Here is a 21149-nt window from a genome sequence, read left to right as displayed (position 1 = left end):
GGACATGCCAGAGTGGTCTGTCATAGGATGGAAGATGGTATACCTGAACCCTAGTCCAGGAAGAACCAGAGGACAAAAGTAAGCTATGTAGGCAGGCAGCCCAGACTTGCATGTTACCCACCAGAGTCACAAGTGTCCCAGATGTAGTGCTCTGAAATCCATCACTGTGACAGCAACGAGGCCATGCCTGCCATGAGCTTTTCTCCACCATGACCACACATGGCACATATACTACAGCATACCTGTTCCTAGTAGACCCAGGACTCCCGTGATGGCTAACTTTGGCTCAAGAACTTCCTGATGGTTTGCCTAAACCTTCCTCAGAGGCCTGGCAATCTATAATTCTTCCATCTATCTCTGTTCCCATTTCCACCCCTCCCCCACTTTGTTTATTTCCTTCGGTCAGGTACCCAACTTCACAAATTCAGTACTGAAAGCTTCTTGGAGCATCTGAGTTTCTCAGCATTGTCAGAAACAAGTCCTCAGGATGGTCAGCTTCTGTTCCAGCCCCCATTCCTCTGGCAGGAAATCCCTCACTTCTGGTCCCCAAATTTCTACTAGAAACAAATATGTTGAAGCCTAACAGCAGCCTCTAAAGATTCTGCAAAAGACTCCACGTGCCAATAAACAAAAGCTCACAAAGTCGAAGGGATGAAAAGTGTAAACATCATTGGTACCCTGAAACAGCTCAGGCCTCCGGATTGCCCAGAGAGCCCCAACTCACCATGGGGGCAGGGGGAAGGTGGGGTTCTGAACTGGTTTAGGAGAAGTGAAGAAAAGGAGAACAGTGGTATTGTCTGGTGCTGTCCTTGAGGACAGACAGATAAGAGCCAAATATTAGAAACTAGGAGGAGGAGGAGGAGGAAGGAGAGGAAGAGAAGGAAGGGAAAGGGAAGAAGAAGGAGGAGAAAATTAATTAATCCTGTCAGTACCTAGTCTAACACATCTAAGCAATGTGTCCGAAGGAGCCAATCAGTTTCAAGAGAAGGCTGGGGGTGGGAAAAGAGATTAAGAAGAATCATTTGGATTAGGAAGAACATCTAGAATGTTCTAAAGCTAAGTCAGAATTCTGAGGATGGTTTTAGGCTTTGGGGATTAGAGAGATTTGTTCTGTGACTGACTTGTAACCCTGGGAAGCTTTCAGACCAGTAGCACCCAGTCCAACTCTGAACACGAATGACAAGGTTCAACCTAACTTGAATCCCAGGGTATTTGTGTGGAAGTGTCATTCCTCTTGCCCTGCTGGCTCTCCTGTTGACCCATGATCATGATTCCTCTGTGCCTTGTTTTACTTGAGGACCACACCAATGACCACCTCTCTTCCTTTCACTGCTAAATGGGATCAGTATTATTTGACTATAAAAATTTTCTGACTTTTTTTCTTTCTTCATCTTCTTCTTCTTCTTCTTTTTTTTTTTTTTTTTTAAGTCAGCTCTAAGCCCACTGTGGAGTACAAACAGAAAGCTGTCTGTTGTGGTGAGGGCACGTGTGATGTGGCATAAATGGCTGTGTCTACCAGAGGAGACTTCCTGTGTGGATAGGAGGCCACATCCAGACAAAACTTCTCTGGCTTCGGGTTTTCACAGGTTTTAGAATGTGGGCAAAGCTTCTAAAGGGAGCAAAGCCCACAGCAAGTCAACACCCTTGAATTTCCTGCTGATCCCTGGAGAGAGTGAGCCCCAGCTCTGATACCACCTCCTCTATGAAGGCCTCCCTGATGCCGCAGGCATAGTTCTCCCTGTGTTCTCTGATGGTGCTTGAAACCTTGCTCTTTGCATGGCCTGGTTCAGAGTAGATATTCAATAAAGTGGTTAAACATGAGCCTAATAAAGTATGCTTTACAGAAAACTATATAGAAGCTACAAATATAAGCTACCTATGAAAACTTAAATTTTCTAGTAGCCAGATTTTAAAAAGATAAAAACAGGTAAAATTAATTTTAATAATATATTTTAACTTAATGTACACAAAATATTATCAAAACAATATGCAATCACCATAGAAACCTTTTTTTAAAAATTGATGTATAATTGACATACAGTATTATATTAGTTTCAGGTGTACAAACTGGTGATTTGACATTTGTATACATTGGGAAATGACCATGGCAATGTCTACTTGCTATCTGTCAGCTTACAAAGCTAAAACAATGTTATTGTCTGTATTCTGCATGCTGTACATTACATCCCATGACTTTTTTTTTTTTAATAACTGGAAGCTTGTATTCTTTTTTTGTTTTGTTTTGTTTTTTAAAGATTTTATTTTTTTATTTGACAGAGATCACAAGTAGGCAGAGAGGCAGACAGAGAGAGAGAAGAGGAAGCAGGCTTCCCGCTGAGCAGAGAGCCCGATGCAGAGCTCGATCCCAGGACCCTGAACCATGACCTGAGCTGAAGGCAGAGGCTTTAACCCACTGAGCCACCCAGGCACCCCTGGAAGCTTGTATTCTTTACCCCCTTCACCCATTTCGTACCCCCTGCCCATGCAACCACCAATCTGTTCTCTATATTTATGAGTCTGGGTTTTGCTTTGTTTCTTTTTTAGATTCTACATATAGTGAAATCATGCAGTATTTGTCTTTGTCTGACTTACTTCACTTAGCCTAATACCCTCAAGGTCCATCTGCATTGTCGCAAATGGCAAGATTTCTTTTTTTTTTTTTTTTTAAGATTTTTATTTATTTATTTATTTGACAGGCAGAGATCACAAGTAGGCAGAGCAGCAGGCAGAGAGAGAGGGGGAAACAGTCTCCCTGCTGAGCAGAGAGACCGATGCAGGGCTCAATCCCAGGAACCCGGGATCATGACCTGAGCTGAAGGTAGAGGCTTTAACCCACTGAACCACCCAGGAGCCCAAATGGCAAGGTTTCATTCTTTTTTATAGCTGAGGATTATTCAACTATATATATTTACCACAACTTCTTTATACATTCATTTACCGAGGGACACTTAGATGGTCTCCGTATATTGGCTATTCTTAGTAATGCTGCAATGGACATACGGGCGCCTGTATTTTTTTGAATTAACATTTTCATTTTCCTTACATAGATATCTAGTAGCAGAATTGCTGAATTGCATAGTATTTCTAGTTTTAATTTTTTGAGAATACTGCATACTATTTTGCATAGTAACTACACCAATTTACAGTCTCGCAACAGTATACAAGCCTTCCCTTCCTTCCACATCCTTGCTAACATGTGCTATTTCTTGTTGTGTGAGTGTTGTTGTTGTTGTTGTTTTTTAATAACCATTCTGACAGGTTAAGGTGATATCTTGTAATTTGTAGCTGCATTTCCCTGATGACTTGTGACATTGAGCATCTTTTCATGTACCTTGTGGATGTCTTTTTTGGAAAAATGTCTATTCAGATCCTCAGCCCATTTTTTAATTGGATTGCCTGGGCTTTTTGTTTTTGTTTTGTTTGTTTGTTTCTTTCTTTCTTTGTTTTGTTATTGAGTTATGTAAGTTCTTCATATATTCTGGATATTAACCCCTCATAAGGCATATGATTTGCAAATATCTTCTCCCATTCAGAAGGTTGCCTTTTCATTTTGTGGATGGTTTCCTTTATTGTGCAGATCTTTATAAATTGCTGGAGTTCCATCTGTCTATTTTTGCTTTGTTTCTGTTGCCTTTGGAGTCAGACCCAAAAAAGCATTGCTAAAACCAATGTCAAGCTTTCTGCCTATGCTTTTTTCTAGGCGTTTCATGATTTTAGTTCTTACTTTCAAGTCTTTGATCCATTTTGAGTTAATTTTTGTATATGGTATCAAATAGCGGTCCAGTTTCATTCTTTTGCATGAGACTATTCAGTTTTCCCAACACCATTTATTGAAAAGACTGTCCTTGAAACACCAGTTATTGAAAAGAATTGTGTATTCTTGCTTTCTTTGTTGTAAATGAACGGACCAAATATGTGTGGGTGTATTTTCGGGCTCTCTATTCTGTTCCATTGCTCTAGATGTCTGCTTTCATGCCAATACCATACTGTTTTGATTACTATCTGCCTGCCTTTCTGCCTACTTGTGGTCTCTCTCTCTCATGTCAAATAAATAAATAAAATCTTAAAAAAGAGAAATATTGAAAGGGGTCCTCTAAGCAAAGAGAGAGAGCCCCAAAGTAACATAGACCAGAAAGGAACAAAGACGATATATAGTAACAATCACCTTACAGGCAATACAATGACACTAAGTTCATATCTTTCAATAGTTATCTTGAATGTAAGTGGGCTAAATGCCCCCAATCAAAAGATACAGGGTATCAGACTGGATAAAAAAGCAAGATCCATCGATATGTTGTCTGCAAGAGACTCATTCTAGACCCAAAGACATCTCCAGATTTAAAATGAGGGGGTGGAAAACCATTTATCATGCTAATGGACATCACAAGAAAGCTGGGGTGACAATCCTTATATCACACAAATTAGATTTTAAACCAAAGACTATAATAAGCGATGAGGAAGGACAGTATATCATACTTAAAGGGTCTATCTAACAAGAACATCTAACATTTGTAAATATTTATGTCCCTAACATGGGAGCAGCCAATTATATAAGCCAAATAATAACAAAAATCAAAAGAAACACATTGATAATATTACAATAGTAGTAGGGGAATTTAACACCCCACTCACTGAAATGGACAGATCATCTAAGCAGAAGATCAACAAGGAAATAAGGGCTTTGAATGACTCACTGGACCAGATAGATTTCACAGATTTATTCAGAATATTTCATCCCAAAGCAACAAAATGCACATTCTTCTCGAGTGCACATGGAACATTCTCCAGAATGGATCACATCCTGGGTCACAAATAGGTCTCAGCCAGTACCAAAGACTGGGATCATTCCCTGCATATTTTTGGATCACAATGCTTTGAAACTGGAATTCAATCATAAGAAGAAAGTTGGAAAGAACTCAAATACATGGAGAATAAAGAGCATCCTACTAAAGAATGAATGGGTCAAGCAGGAAGTTAAGGAAGAACTAAAAAATTCATGGAAACAAATGAAAATGAAAACACAACTGTTCAAAGTCTTGAGATGTAGCAAAGGCAGTCCTAAGAGGGAAGTGTATGGCACTACAAGCCTTTCTCAAGAAATAGGAAGGTCTAGTGCTCGCTTCGGCAGCACATATACTAAAATTGGAAAGAAATAGGAAGGTCTCAAATACACAACCTAACCCTACACCTAAAGAGCTGGAGAAAGAACAGCAAAGAAAGCCTAAACTCAGCAGGAGAAGAGAAATAAAAAAGATTAGAGCAGAAATCAATGGAATAGAAACCAAAGGAACTGTAGACCAGATCAACAAAACTAGGAGTTGCTTCTTTGAAAGAATTAATAAGATTGATAAACCCTTGGCCAGATGAAAAGAAAAGAGAAAGGACCTAAATAATAAAATCATGAATGAAAGAAGAGAAATCACAGCCAACAATTAAGAAATACAGACAATTATAAGAAATTATTATGAGGGTGCCTGGATGGCTCAGTCAGTTGAGTGGCTGCCTTTGGCTCAAGTCATGATACTGGAGTCCTGGGATCATGTCCCACATGGGGCTCCCAGCTCCATGGGGAGTCTGCTTCTCCCTCAGACCTTCTCCCCTCTCATGCTCTCTCTCACTCTCTTTCTCTCTCAAATAAATAAATAAATAAATAAATAAAAATCTTTTAAAAATTAAAAAAAATTAAAAAGAACATATTGTGAGCAACTATATGCCAACAATTGGGCAACCTGGAAGAAATGGATGCATTCCTAGAGACATATAAACTACCAAAAATGAAACAGGAAAAAATAGAAACCTGAACAGCAGACCCATAACCAGTAAGGAGATTGAAGCAATCATCAAAAATCTCCCAACAAATAAGAGCCCAGGGCCAGATGGCTTCCCAGGGGAATTCTACCAAACATTTAAAGAAGAATTCATACCTATTCTTTCGAAGCTCTTTTAAAAAATCGAAATGAGGGGCACCTGGGTGGCTCAGTGGGTTAAAGCCTCTGCCTTTGGCTCAGGCCATGATCCCATGATCCTGGGATTGAGCCCCGCATTGGGCTCTCTGTTTCATGGGGAGCCTGCTTTCCCCCCACCACCTCTCTGCCTGCTGCTCTGCCTACCTGTGATCTCTCTCACTGTCAAATAAATAAATAAATAATCTTTTTTAAAAATAAAATAAGGAGCACCATTTTATTTTATTTTTAAGATTTATTTATTTAGGGGCACCTGGGTGGCTCAGTGGGTTAAAGCCTCTGCCTTCAGCTCAGGTCATGATCCCAGGTCCTGGGATCGAGCCCCACATCGGGTTCTCTGCTCAGCGGGGAGTCTGCTTCTTCCTCTCTCTCTCTCTCTGCCTGCCTCTCCGCCCACTTGTGATATCTCTCTCTGTCAAATAAATAAATAAATAAATTTTTTAAAAAAAGATTTATTTATTTATTTATTTATTTATTTATTTATTTATTTATTTGAGAGAGGGAGAGTGAGAGAGTCTTCCCAGAGGGAGAAGCAGACTCCCCGCTGAGCAGGGTGCTCGTGACCTGAGCTGAAAGCAGTCACTTAAACGACTGAGCCACCCAGGCATCCCAGAGAGCACTACTTTAGATACTCTTTCAAAAGGAGTGAAAAATGGGGTGTCTGGGTAGCTCAGTGGGTTGGGCCTCTGCCTTCAGCTCAGATCATGATCTCAGGGTCCTGGGATGGAGCCCAGCATCCAGCTCTCTGCTCAGCAGGGAGCCTGCTTCCCCCTCAACCCTGCTCTCTGCCTGCCTCCTCTCTGTCTACTTGTGATCTCTGTCTGTCAAATACATAAAGAAAATCTTCAAAAAAAAAATAATCAAAATGGAAGGAAAACTTTCAAACTCTTTTTATGAGGCCAGTATTACCCCACCAAAAAGGAGAATTACAGACCAATATCCCTGATGAACATGGTTGTAAAAATTCTCACCAAAATACTAGGCAATAGGATCCAATAGTACACTAAAAGGACTATTCACCAGAACCTAGTGAGATTTATTCCTGGGCTGCAGGGGTAGTTCAACATCCACAAATCAATCGGTGTGATACGTTGCATTAATAAAAGAAAGGACAAGAACCATATGATCCTCTCAACAGAAGCAGAAAAAGCAATTGACAAAGTACAGCATCGCTTCTTGATTAAAATTCTTCACAGTGTATGGATAGAGGGTATACACCTCAATGTCATAAAAGCCATCTATGAAAAACCCACAGTGAATATCATTCTCAATGGGGAAAAACTGAGAGCTTTTCCCCTAAGGTCAGGAACACATCAGGGACATCCACTCTCACCACTGTTGTTCAACATGGTACAAGAAGTCCTAGCCTCAGTAATCAGGTGATAAAAAGAATGAAAATGCATCTGAATCAGCAAAGAAGTCAAACTCTCACTCTTTGGGGCACCTGGGTGGCTCAGTGGTTAAGCCTCTGCCTTCATCTCAGATCATGATCTCAGGGTCCTGGGATGGAGCCCAGCATCCAGCTCTCTGCTCAGCAGGGAGCCTGCTTCCCTCCCCCCCCCACCCCCCGCCTGCCTCTCTGCCTACTTGTGATCTCTGTCAAATAAATAATTAAAATCTTAAAAAAAAAAAAAACCACCTCTCACTCTTTGCAGATGACAAGAACTCTATGTGGAAAACCCAAAAGACTCCACTCCAGAACTGCTAGAACTCAGGCAGTAATTCAGCAAAGTGGCAGGATATGAAATCAATGCACAGAAATCAGTTGCATTTCTATACACCAACAATGAGACAGAAGAAAGAAATTAAGGAGTCAATCCCATTTGTAATTTCATCAAAAACTGTAAGATACCTACAAATAAAACTAACCAAAGGGGCAAAGGATCTGTACTCAGAAAACTATAAAACACTCATGAAAGAAATTGAGGAAAACACAAAAGAAATGGAAAATGTTCCATGCTCATAGATTGGAAGGATAAATATTGTTAAAATGTCTATCCTACCTAGAGCAATCTACACATTCAAAACTATCCCTATCAAAATACCATCAACTTTTTTCACAGAGCTGGAATAAACCATCCTAAAATTTCTATAGAACCAGAAAAGACCCTGAATAATCAGAGCAATGTTGAAAAAGAAAACCAAAGCTGGTGGGATCACAATTCCAGACTTCAAGCTCTATTTCCAAGCTGTAATCATCAAGGCAGTATGGTACTGGCACAAAAACAGACACATGGATCAGTGGAACAGAATAGAAAACCCAGAAATGGACCCTCAACTCTATGGTCAACTCATCTTCAACAAAGCAGGAAAGAATATCCAATGGAAAAAAGACCATCTTCTTCAACAAATGGTGCTCGGAAAAATGGAGAGCCTCATGCAGAAGAATGAAACTGGACCATTTCCTTACACCATACACAAAAACAGACTCAAAATGGGTGAAAGACCTCAATGTGAGAAAGGAATCCATCAAAATCCTCGAGGAGAACACAGGCAGCAACTCTGTGACCTCAGTCACAGCAACTTCTTACTAGACACATCTCCAAAGGCAAGGGAAACAAAGGCAAAAAGAACTATTGAGGCAAACTATTATATACTAAAAGAACTATTAAAGGCAAAAAGACTTCATTGAGATAAAAAGAATTTGCACAGCAAAGGAAGCAGTCAACAAAACCAAAAGACAATGGACAGAATGGGAGAAGATATTTGCAAATGACATATCAGAAAAAGGGCTAGTATCCAAAATCTATAAAGAATCTGTCAAACTCAACACCCAAAGAACAAATAATCCAATCAAGAAATGGGCAGGAGACATGAACAGACATTTCCACAAAGAAGACATCCAAATGGCCAACAGACATGTGAAAAATTGCTCCATATCACTCAGCATCAGGGAAATACAAATCAAAACCACAATGAGATACCACCTCACACCAGTCAGAAAGGCTAAAGTTAACAAGTTAGGAAATGACAGATGTTGGCGAGGATGCAGAGAAAGGGGAACCCTCCTACACTCTGTTGGTGGGAACGCAAGTTGGTGCAGCCTCTCTGTAAGACAGCATGGAGGTTCCTCAAGAAGTTGAAAGTAAAGTTACCTATGACCCAGCAATTGTGCTACGAGGCATTTACCCCAAAGATACAAATGTAGTGATCCGAAGGGGAACCTGCACCCCAATGTTTATAGCAGCAGTGTCCGCAATAGTCAAACCATGAAAAGATCCGAGATGTCCATCGACAGATGAATGGATAAAGATGTGGTATATACATACAGTGGAATATTACTCAGTCTTCAAAAAAGTAAATCTTGCCATTTGCAATGCCATGGATGGAACCAGAGGGTATTATGCTAAGCAAAATAAGTCAATCAGAGATAGAAAATTATCATATGATCTCACTGATATGTGGCATTTAAGAAACAAAGTAGAGGATCATAAGGGAAGAGAGAAAAAAATGAAACAAGATGAAAGCGGAGAGGGAGGCAAACCATAAGAGACTCTTAATCTCAGGAAACAAACAGCGTTGCTGGTGGGGAATGGGGTGGGGGATGAGATAACTGGGTGATGGACATTGCGGAGGGTATACATTGTAATGAGCACTGGGTATTATATAAGACTGATGAATCACAGGCCTGTACCCCTGAAACAAATAGTAGACATTAATTAATTCAATTTAAATTTTAAAAATTTAGGAATATTTGTTCTGCTTCTGTGAAAAACACGATTGGACTTTTGTTGGGGTTGCATTGAATCTGTAGATTGCTTTGAGTAGTATGGGCATTCTCATAATATCTAACAATTATTTAACAATAATTTTTCATATCTGTGAGCATGGAATATATTTCTATTTATTCGTGTCTTCAATTTCTTTCATCAGTGTCTTATAGTTCACCTCCCTAATTAAACTTGTTCCCAGGTATCTTGTTCTCTTTTTTAAAAATTATTTATTTAATTAGAGAGTGAGCGAGCAGGGGGAGGGACAAAGAGAGAGGGGAGAGAGAGAATCCCAAGCAGACTGTGCACTGAACATGGAGCCCAACATGGGCTCACAACCTTGAGATCATGAACTGAACTGAAATCAAGAGTCACTAAACCGAGCCACCCAGGGTCCCCTATTTTGTTTTTCCCCCCAAATATTTCATTTATTTATTAGAGAGAGAAATGAGGGAGCATGAGTGGGGGGAGGGGCAGAGGAAGAAATAGACTCCCCGCTAAGCAGGGAGCCAGGTGTGGGGCTTGATCTCAGGACCCTGGGATAATAACTTGAGCCAAAGGCAGAGGTTTAACCAACTGAGCCAACCAGGTGTCCCTATTTTGTTCTTTTTTTTTTTTTTTAAGATTTTATTTATTTATTTGACAGAGAGATCACAAGCAGGCAGAGAGGCAGGCAGAGAGAGAGGAGGAAGCAGGCTCCCTGCTGAGCAGAGAGCCCGATGCAGGGTTCGATCCCAGGACTCTGAGATCATGACCTGAGCCAAAGGCAGCGGCTTAACCCACTGAGCCACCCAGGCGCCCCTATTTTGTTCTTTTTTGATGCAATTGTAAACAGGCTTGTTTTCTTGATTTCTCTTTCCAATAATTCACCATTAGTGTTTGGAAATGCAACGTATTCTTGTATATTAATTTTGTATCCTGCAACTTTACCAAATTATTAGTTCTAACAGTTTTTTGGTGCAGTCCTTACGATTTTCTATGTATTATATCATGTCATCTGCAAATAGTAATGGTTTCCTTCCTTTTCAGTTTTCTTCCTTTATTTCTTCCTTTATAATTTGGGTACCTTTAATTTCTTTTTCCTGCCTAATTTCTATGGTCAGGACTTCCAATACTCTGTTCAGTAAAAGTGGGGAAAGTGGGTATCCTTTTCTTATTCCCGATCTTAGAGGACAAGCTTTCAGTTTTTCACCATTGAGTGTGATGTTAGTCATGGGCCTTATTATCTTGAGATAATTTCCTTCTATTTCTAGTTCGTTGAGAGTTTTTAATCATGAAAGATTGTTGAATATCATGAAATGTTTTTTTGGCATCTATTGAATTTTATCCTTTATTCTGTTAATGTGGTATATCACATTAATAGATTTACAAATGTTGAAACATTCTTGCATCCCTGGAACGAATCTCACTTAATCATGGTATATGATCCTTTTAATGTATTGGTGAATTTGGTCTGTAATATTTAATTGAGGATTTTTGCATCTATGTTCACCAGGAATATTGGCCTGTAATTTTCTTTTTCTGTGGTAGCCCTGTCTAGTGATAGCAACATTTAAGGAGATATTTTATTACCTTTTCAATGTATTAAGTCTTTGAAATTCAGTATGAGTTTTATACTCAAAGCACATCTCAATTCAGGCTAGCCACATTTCTAGTGCTCAGTAGCCACAGGTGATCTGTGACTGCTATAATGAGCAGTACAGATTGATTTAGGGCACCAGCTGCACAACAGCCATTATGCTGAACACTTTCTACCCATGTCATGACAATACAAACAATTATAGTCAGATTGTACTACATGTTTCATTACTTATATCCTGCCAGGCATTGTGCTAAGAGCTTCTCTTGGATTATTGCATTTAATCTTCAGATCATTCCTGTTGACTATATGCCATTATTATGCCCACTTTCCATATAAGGTGACTGAGGATTAGACATGTTAAGAAATGAAGCTTACACCACGTAGCTACTGAGTGAAGGAGCCAGGCCAGGAAGGTTTAGGCAGAAACTGCCTTCATGAATAGCTTCTACCTTGTCTCCCCAAATCCTCACATCCACCTGGCAAAGCAGGTTCCTAATATAAGTCTTTTTGAAAAATAAGTTTATCTGTATACTTTTTCAGGCTAACTTAATGAAGATTGAGCTATAAATATGTATTCATTTTGGCTAACTAAATTTTCACCACCACAATATCACTGACTTCTTAAACTAAAGAAACAGAGCATAATGTGCAATCCTCTATCTGCCTTTACTTGAGAAGTACAAAAGCGTAACTTACTTCCCCATTGATTTGATTGGCAATTTCCAGTTATGCAGATTGTTGATGTTCAAGCAGTGATCAGAACAGAATAATGCTGTCTATGCTTCTACCCATGTTCTTCAATGTGGTTTAAGTAGTTTTCACAAAGGCGAAGATCTTTCAAACCACATTACCTTCAACCTTCTTCAGTAGCGTGAAGGGCATTGCAAAAATAGCAATTTTAGGGAAAGCAAGGGTATCAAGCTCCTGTGGCAATTTCTATACTATTTGGACATGGGATCCCTAAGATTAGTGATACTTTCTATTCTCTTTGGGAAAGTGGTTAGAAAAAGCAAGAAAAGAACGCTATGATCATTGCTTGCAGGTTCTGAAGTCCTTACAGCTTCTGGTGTTAGGTAAATTCCACTGTTTTGCCTGCTCAGTAAGGCTGATTTTTAAAATGTGGTGACAAAACAGTGATTTCAAAGTAGTGATTTCTCAAATTTTAGGGTCTGGTAAGAATCACTGGGGATTATAATCACCTGCTTATAAAAATGCAGCTTTTTTGCCCAATCCTTTGAGATGTTGATCTAATTTATTTAGAGTAAACTCACAAATCTACAGGGCATCCCCAAATTTTCTCCTCCATAAAACAATGAGGAAATTGACAAAAATGTCCAGCATCATTTTTTTGGTCAGAATCTTAGAAATTAGCCAAACTCTTGCAGCAAATCAGAGAGCATTTATTCAAGAAAAGTTGCCATATCATTTTCTGTAAGTATGCCAAATAAAAACTTAATTTGTTAAAAAAAAAAGAAAAAGGAAGAAAGAAAAGTGGCCAAATCTTGGTAAGAATTGCAAACATTGTGGTGTTTTAACTTGCCCTAGTCCTTACCCTTTCTCTCCACCTCTATGGTAACCTTGAAAACTAATAACTTGAAATCATGGGTCAATCCAGTGGTCTGGCAGCCCACAGAAGGGGCTGGGTTGGAGTTCCTTGAAAGCATCCTTCCCAGAGAATTCTCATGATGTGACCTGACTTGTGGCTCCCTGGAAGTCCTGTTTGCAGGGCTGTTCTAATTTCACCTGACTTGGAGCTCACCCCATGAAAAAAGCCTTTTCCCCAGCGGCACTGGTCAAAAACATTTAAAGATATTTCATAGTCGCCTGAGGTGGTCGATAGTAGCTGGGGCAAACAATAGGATTTTTTTTTTTTAAAGAGCTTAAAAGGAAAAGCTGGGTTATGAGATTTTCATTGGACTTTCACAAGATCTGACATATTCTTGCAAATTTAGAAGCCACCCATGTGTCAGGTCACGTGTATGCTCAAGAAGGACGTAAGAAAGCCCTAAATTCTTACCTCTGGCTGACACTGAGGCTCTACACAAGTGGGAAGTGAAGGCTAAAGTGGCTTTATCAACTACCAGGATGAGTATTGAAAGCAAGCCCCAGGGGTTGCTCAGTCAATTAAGCATTGGCTCTTGGCTTTGGCTCAGGTCATGATCTCAGGGTTGTGAGACTGAGCCCTGTATTGCGCTCCACATCAGGTTCTGTGCTCAGTGCAGTCTGCTTGAGATTCTTTTCACCTCTTTCTGCTCCTCCCACTGCTCATACTATCTCTCCTCAAATAAATAAATAAACAAAATGAAAGAAAGGAAGAAAGGAAGGAAAGAAAGAAAAGGAAACAAAGAAAGCCAAACCCAGCATACATACAAAATCCCCTGGGAAAGACTTATTGGTTCCAGGCATTTACCCTGTCCAGTCATTAGTTGACACTAAGCAAACCAAAGAGAGTTCAGTGGCCAATATGATCAAGGAATACAGACTTCAGAGAATTACTTCAATAAGGTCACTAAACAAAAAAACGATAACAACAGACAGCAACTACAAAAACCCTGGTGGGAGAGCACAGAGGAAACTGATTTCCAGATTTATCAAACTATATCACTTAAAATGTCCAGTTTCCAATTAAAAGTTGTGGGACATTCAAAGAAACAAGGAGGTACAGACAGTCCCTAGCTTACAATAGTTCAACTTACCATTTTTTGACTTTATGATGATGCTAAAGTGATATGCATTCAGTAGGAACTATACTCTGAATTTTTATTTTTTTTCCTTGGCTAGCAATATGTGGTACAATATTCTGGGGTAATGCTGGATATGGCAGCTCTCAGTCAGCCATGTGATAATGAGGGTAAACTACCAATACACTTACGACTCATATAACCATTTTATTTTTCACTTTCAGTATAGTATTCAATGAATTACTTGAACTAGTCAATACTTTGTTATAAAGTAGTTTTTGTGTTAGATTACTTTGCCCAGCTGTAGGCAAATGTAAATGTTCTGAGCAGATTCAAGGTCGGTTAGGCTAAGCTATGAGGTTAGGTGTATTAAATCCATTTTTAACTTATGGTATTTTCAACTTACAATTGGTTTATTAGGGTACAACCCCGCTGTAAGTCAATAAAAGTCTATATAACCTGCACAGGAAAAAAGCAATCAATAGAGGCACCTGGGTAGCTCAGTAGGTTAAGCCTCTGCCTTCAGCTCAGATCATGATCTCAGGGTCCTGGGATCCAGCCCCGCATCAGGCTCTCTGCTCAGCAGGAAGCCTGCTTCCCCACACCCCTTTGCCTGCCTCTCTACCTACTTGTGACCTCTGTCAAATAAATAAACAAAATCTTTCAAAAAAATCAATCAACAGAAACCATTCTAAAAGAAGCCCAGACACTGGGCTTATCAGATAGACTTTAAATCAGCTTTATTCTATATGTTTAAAGAGCTAGCTGAAACATTTATAATGAACTAAAAAAAGTTTGAGAATAATGTCTCACCAAACAAAATATTAAGAGATGAAACTTTCAAAAGAACCAAACACAAATTTTAGAGTTGAAAAGCACAATAACAAATAAAAAAAGTCATTAGAGGAGGTCAACAACATATTTTATCAGGCAGAATAAAGAATCTGAGAACTTGAAGAGAGGACAACGGAGATTATCCAGTCTGAGGAACGGAAGAAAAATGAATGGGCAAAAGTAAACAGAGCCTCAGAGACCATTAAGTGATACCAAGTGATATCATTAAGTGATATTAAGGGATATCAGTAAGTGTGCCAACATACATATAATAGGACTCCCAGAAAGAGAGGAGAGAAAGGTGCAAAAAGAATATTTAAAGAATCAAGAAAACTCCCCAAATTCAATTTAACAAATTAATCTACATATCCAGGAAGCTCAACAAACTCCACAGAGAACAAATAGAAAAAGAGCCACAAGACACACCATAATCAGACTAATCAGACTTTGAAAGATAAAGAGAGACTCTCAAAAGCAGCAAGAGAGAACTGACTCATCACATTCAAGGGAGCCTCGATAAGATGAATAGCTAACTAATATCATAAAAACCATGGAAGCCACAAGCAATAGGACAACACATTCAGAGTGATAAAGAAAAAAAAATCGTCAATCAAGGATTCTATATTGGCAAAACTATCCTGCAAAAATGAAGGAGAAATTAAGATATTCTCAGATAAATTAAAAACAGAAAGGATTTGTTAGTAGCAAATTCACCCTATAAGACATACCAGACAGAATTCTTCAGGCTGAAATGAAATGATACTAGACAGTAACCTAAACTCACATGAAATAAAGTAAAGGCTAGATTACAGGTAAACATAAAAGACAGTAATCATGTATTTTAGTTTTTAAGTCTTTTTATTCTCCTGTCTGGTTTGAAAGACAACTGAAATCAAGCAATAATTATAGATCTGTGTCAATGTCCCTTAATTAATAAAGATGTAATCTGTATGACAATAATAGCACAAAGGAGAGAGGGGAAGAGAATGAAGCAATATAGAAGCAAAGCTTTTGTTTATTACTGAGATCAAGTTGTATTAGAGTTAGATTCTGACAGGGTAAGAGGTTCATTGGGCAACCAGAAAAACAAAAACTCAGAAATGACAAAGGAATTAAAATGACACAGTAGGAAATACATATTTACTACAAAGACAATAGCAGAGATGTTTGAAGAACAGGCAGAAGCGCAGAATGATAAGATAAGATTGGAGGTACAAGGGATCCTAATAGTCTTGCAAAGCCTGGTAAGCCACCGCTAAGAGTCTGGAGTCTGTTCAAAGGGCAGAGGTACAGGATTCTGATGTCTCTCTCTCTCTCTCTCTCACTCCCTGGTAAATAAAATGAATAGCAGGTAAAGTCTTGAGTGTGCTTCCTGTTTTCTGGGGACCCATGACTGATACAAGTGTAAATAATGTGTAGAACCAAATTAAGAAAGTAAGAAGGTTTAGACCATCAGATAATTACTCATTGAAGGAAAGAACAACTTTGAAAGCACAAAAATAATTCAAAATTAACTGTTTTGATGGATTTCAAACTGTTTTGATGGATTACAAAAATGAATATTTTTCCATAGAAAGTTTCAACAATTTTCCTCCACTATTGTGCTCACTTCTTCATTTGCATTTTGTGTGAAGTCAAGTGTCAATCTGGATGCCTTCTGGAGTATTGGAGTGCTGATTAATGAGGCTTAATTTTATTAAATACTTCCTCGTGGCAACCTGAACAAAATCCTTTCAAAGCCTTTCCTAATGTCTTGGTATGACTCATGAAAGGTGAAGACATAATAATCTCTGCTCTTCATCAAAGTTGCAGGAAACAAAACACAGGGTACAAGTATGTCACCATGTGAGCAGAGTAACCAGAAACCTGGAGGGGTCAAAGTGACTGTGTTTGAAAACCAGTTGTTGAAGAGACCCATAGTGGATTTTGTAGGAAGCTTCAGATAAAATTGAAGACTTGCAACTCAGATTTAAGCAGAGGGATTTTTTTCCTTTTTTTCTTCTACTTCTCCTCCTCCTCCTTCTCTCCCCTCCTCCTTTTCCTCCTCCTCCTTTTTCTCCTTCTCCTTCTTCTTCTTCCTTTTTAAGTAATCTCCACACCCAACATGGAGCCCAACTTGGGGCCTTGAACTCACAACCCTGAGGTCAAGACCTGAGCTGAGATCAAGAGTTGGACACTTAACTGACTAAGCCACACAGGCACCCTAGATTTTTCCTTTCTAACTGCACTTTTAAGAATGGATACTTCATGTCCCATACCTTGTCTTTGTCAGAGCTCCTACATTACAATAACATCAGGCAAACTAAAATCGGAAGACTTTAAATGGGAAACTATCACCCCCCAACCTCACCTTCCACAATTCTTAAAACATACTCATTCTTATCCTACTTTCTCCTTTGGTCCATCCATCTATAAGGTATATTGATGGCTTATAAGATTTCATTAATTCATTCAGGGGACATTTACTAATGCACCAACCCCATCCTTTGGGTATGCAATGATGACTGTGTTAGTTATGACTCTTGGTTGTAGGTAGCAGAAAAAAAAAGAATATTCTGGAAGAAACAGATGGGAAGCAGGAGAAGCGGGCTTGGAAAATGGACAAGAGAAGGAGCAGCTATGGAGAACCAGTAAGCAGGAAGACAACCACCTTTTTTTTTTTTTTTTTTAGCAGAAACCACTTGTTTAGAATGCTACCATTGCCACCACAGGTCACTGCTGGATGCCACCAACACCATGAGCAAGACCTTCTCATCTCATTGTCTTCTGTGTCATTAGTTCAATATTCTGGATGGGAGAAGTGATTGGCCAAGCCAGGTCCCATGTCCATGCCCTGGTGGCTGGAGACAAAGAGTGTTTCTTGTCCTTTTTTGCTGCCATAGTGGGAGGCAAACTATACAATGCCAGGAAAAGGAGGGATCTCAAACAATGGAAAGAGTCTTGGTAAGTAAAAACAACTATAAATTTCAAAAAAAGAAAAGGCATTGACTTTCCCCCTTAAGACTTTCCAAGTCTTGAAAGGAGAGACAGACAGCAAATAGAGCAAACCCAACACAGCACATGATACCAGAGACACAATCAAGAAAAAGTACAGGGGCGCCTGGGTGGCTCAGTGGGTTAAGCCTCTGCCTTCTGCTCTGGTCATGATCTCTCAGGGTCCTGGGATCGAGCCCCACATTGGGCTCTCTGCTTAGCAGGGAGCCTGCTTCCCCCTCTCTCTCTGCCTGCTTCTCTACCTTCTTGTGATCTCTCTCTCTGTGTCAAATAAATGAATTAATTTAAAAAAAAAAAGAAAAGAAAAAGTACAATGTCAAAGTTCTGAGCACGAACTTTCAGTACTTTCAGTCAGTTAAGCTAGGCTTAAATCTTGGATCCACTAGATGTAGATCAAGGTCACACAGTGACCTTGAAGAGCTATCTAGCCTCTAGTTGCCTCCTCACTTGTAAGGAGAGATGAATAAGAATAATCTCTTCAGGGGATGGTTACAAAATAAAGTATACAAGTGGTTGGCATAGTGCGTGGTCCCAGTAACACCTCAATAAATGTTAGCAATGAGTATTATTACAGAGGGCCATGGGAGCCCTACCAGAATAGGCCAGAAAGTTCATTGTTCACACACACAAAACTCAGACCTAGAGGTTTGATCCACTCACATCTTTCCAGAAAATAGAATCATTTTTAACTTTGTCTTTGGGAGCAGGTAAGTGACTCTGCCTAAATCAGGGACATAAACTACCAGCATATCTTTTCCCTGGTTTCTCATTTAATTCATAGAAAAATGGGCAGAGATAGATCAAAAGACTTGCTTCAGATTTACAGAAGGTTTAGCAACTTCAGGGACAAAGTTGGGAGACTTCAACCTAGAAGGAAACCGCGTAGAAAGAGGTTTTGAGAATCTTGATGTTGGGAGAGGAACTGGAATTTTATGCACATACCCAAGTAAGGATGTCCAGGGAAGCCAGCTGAAGTTTTAAAACATTACCCGCCTTCCCTGCCCCTCTATCATCCTACCATATCGAATATTCTGGGATTATTTCAGAGAAGAGCATTTCTCCTTGTGGTTCCACTTTCTTATCCTGTGATTTCTATAAAACCAGATGATCATTTCATTTCTTTCATCCTCTGAAGCTGCCCTGTCCACTAGAATTTTCCACAATGATGGAAACATTCTCTAACTGCACTGTCCAACACAGTAGCCACTGGTTATTAAGTCTAGTTATTAAGAGTATGAAATACGGCTAGCATGACTGAGAGACTGAATTTTTTCTTCTAATTAATTTAAATTTAAATAACTATGTGTAGCTAACAGTTACTATGTGGGATGGTTAATTTTATGTGTCAACTTGTCTGCTCAGATGGCTGGCCAAACATTATTTCTGGCTGTCTGCGAGTGGGTTTCTGGAAGTAATTAGCACTTGGATCAGTACACTGAGTCAAGAAGAAAACCCTTACCAATGTGGGTGAGCATCATCTAAACTGTTGAAGGCCCAAATATAACAAGACAGAGGAGGAAGGGTGAATCAGAGCACAGTCTTCAAGATTTTGGAGTAAGACCCTGCCATTATCTACAGATAACTATTCTGCTTTTGAGAAACAGCTCTTGGCCTCCAGCTGGGCCCAGTAGAGACCGAACACTTGACGATGGGCCATTAGGTTACCATGCCACCTGAACTGCCTGTACTGGGGGTATACTATACCACACCAAGCCATAAAGGTGGGTGTGCCTGGCAACACTCCATCACCAAATGGAAGTGGTATATATGTGATCAGGTGGGAGCAGGTTCTGAAGGCCCAGGAAAGCTATGCAATTGGATGGCCCAAATGCCCACGGTCCCTACTCCTACTACACTGCCTTATCTCTCCCAGGCTTCCCTATGGCCTTATAGGGAGTTCCCTATAATTAGGTGACAGAGAAAACAAACACTCAGGCCTAGTTTACAGACTGTTCTGTATGATATACAGGCCGTGCCCCAAAGTGGAGAGCTACAGCTCTACAACTCCTCTCTGGGATACCCCTGAAAGGTAATGTTCAGGGAAATTTTCTCAGCGGGTAGGACTTTGGGCAGAACACCTAACTATGCACTTTGCTTAGAAGGAGAAATGGCCATATGTGCAATTATGTACCAATTCATGGTCTGTAGCCATGGATGATTAGGGACGTGGAAAGAACATGGTTGGAAAAGTAGTGACAAAGAAGTGTACAGAAAGAGGTATGTGGATAAACCTTCCTGAATGGCCCAAAAATGTGAAGATATTTGTGTCTCATGTGAATGTTCACCAGAGAGTGACCTCAGCAGAGGAAGATTTTAATAATCAAGTGGACAAGATAACTTGTTCTCTGGATACCCCTTGGCTTCTTTCCCATCCCACTCTTGTCATCGCCACATGGGCTCACGAACAAAGTGTTTGTGGTGGCTGGGATGGAGGTTACCCACGCATTGAGCAACGTGGGCTTCTGCTCAACAAGGCCAACCTGGCTACAGCCATCACGGAGCACCCGCTCAGCCAGCCGCTGAGTCCAACCCTGGCCCTTGATACAGAACCATTCTTGGGAGTGCTGCACCAGCCATCTGGGATGGATTGATTACACTGGACCTCCGACATCATGGAAGGGACAGCGTTTTGTCTTTCCTGCAATAGATACCTACTCCGGATAAGATTTGCCTTCCCTGCATGCAATGCTTCTGCCAAAACTACCATCCATGGACTTCCAGAATGTCCTATCACATGGCATCACTTCTGACCAAGAAACTCACTTCACAACAAAAGAAGTGTACAAAGACCCATGCTCATTGGTCTTAGAATGTTCCCTACTGTCCTGAAGCAGCTGGCTTGCCAGAATGACGAGGTAGTACTACACGGCGGGGTAGCAAGGTTCTCCAGAGTCTATATTTGCTCCAAGTCTGTGTCCAATAGACGGTGTTTCTATCCAGTAGCCTGGATCCACTAGTCCAGGGATCACGAGGTGGAAAGGGGAGTGGCACCACTCACTATTACCTCTACTGACCCACTAGCAAAATTTTTGCTTCCTGTGTCCACATCTTTATACTCCGCTAGCTAGAGGTCTGTTCCAGAGGGAGGACTGCTTCCACCAGGGGACATAACAATGACTCCATTGAACCCAAAGTTAACCCCACCATCCAGCCACTTTGGGCTCCTCATGAATCAATAGGCAAAGAAGACTGATCCCGACCACGAGGTGCAAACTGGGCAGCTAGTCAACGACAAAGAAAAGAAGGAGAATGTCTGGAATACAAGAGATCCGCAACGGCGTCTCTTAGTATTTCCATGCCTTGTGATGAAAGTCAATGGAGAATGACCACCATCCAGTCCAGGAAGGACTACTAATGGCCCAGACCCCTCAGATATGAAGGTCTG

General features: G+C 40.2%; 1 pseudogene; it reads left to right on the top strand.

Moving 5' to 3' along the window:
• The first annotated feature begins 19126 nt into the window (after positions 1-19126).
• On the top strand, positions 19127-20514 carry LOC125089551 (uncharacterized; annotated as a pseudogene).
• Positions 20515-21149: the final 635 nt, after the last annotated feature.

Source organism: Lutra lutra, chromosome 17, assembly GCF_902655055.1.
Source record: "Lutra lutra chromosome 17, mLutLut1.2, whole genome shotgun sequence".
Classification (NCBI taxonomy): Eukaryota; Metazoa; Chordata; class Mammalia; order Carnivora; family Mustelidae; genus Lutra; species Lutra lutra.
Note: the sequence above shows the minus strand (reverse complement) of the source record. Positions and strands in the feature narration are given on the sequence as shown.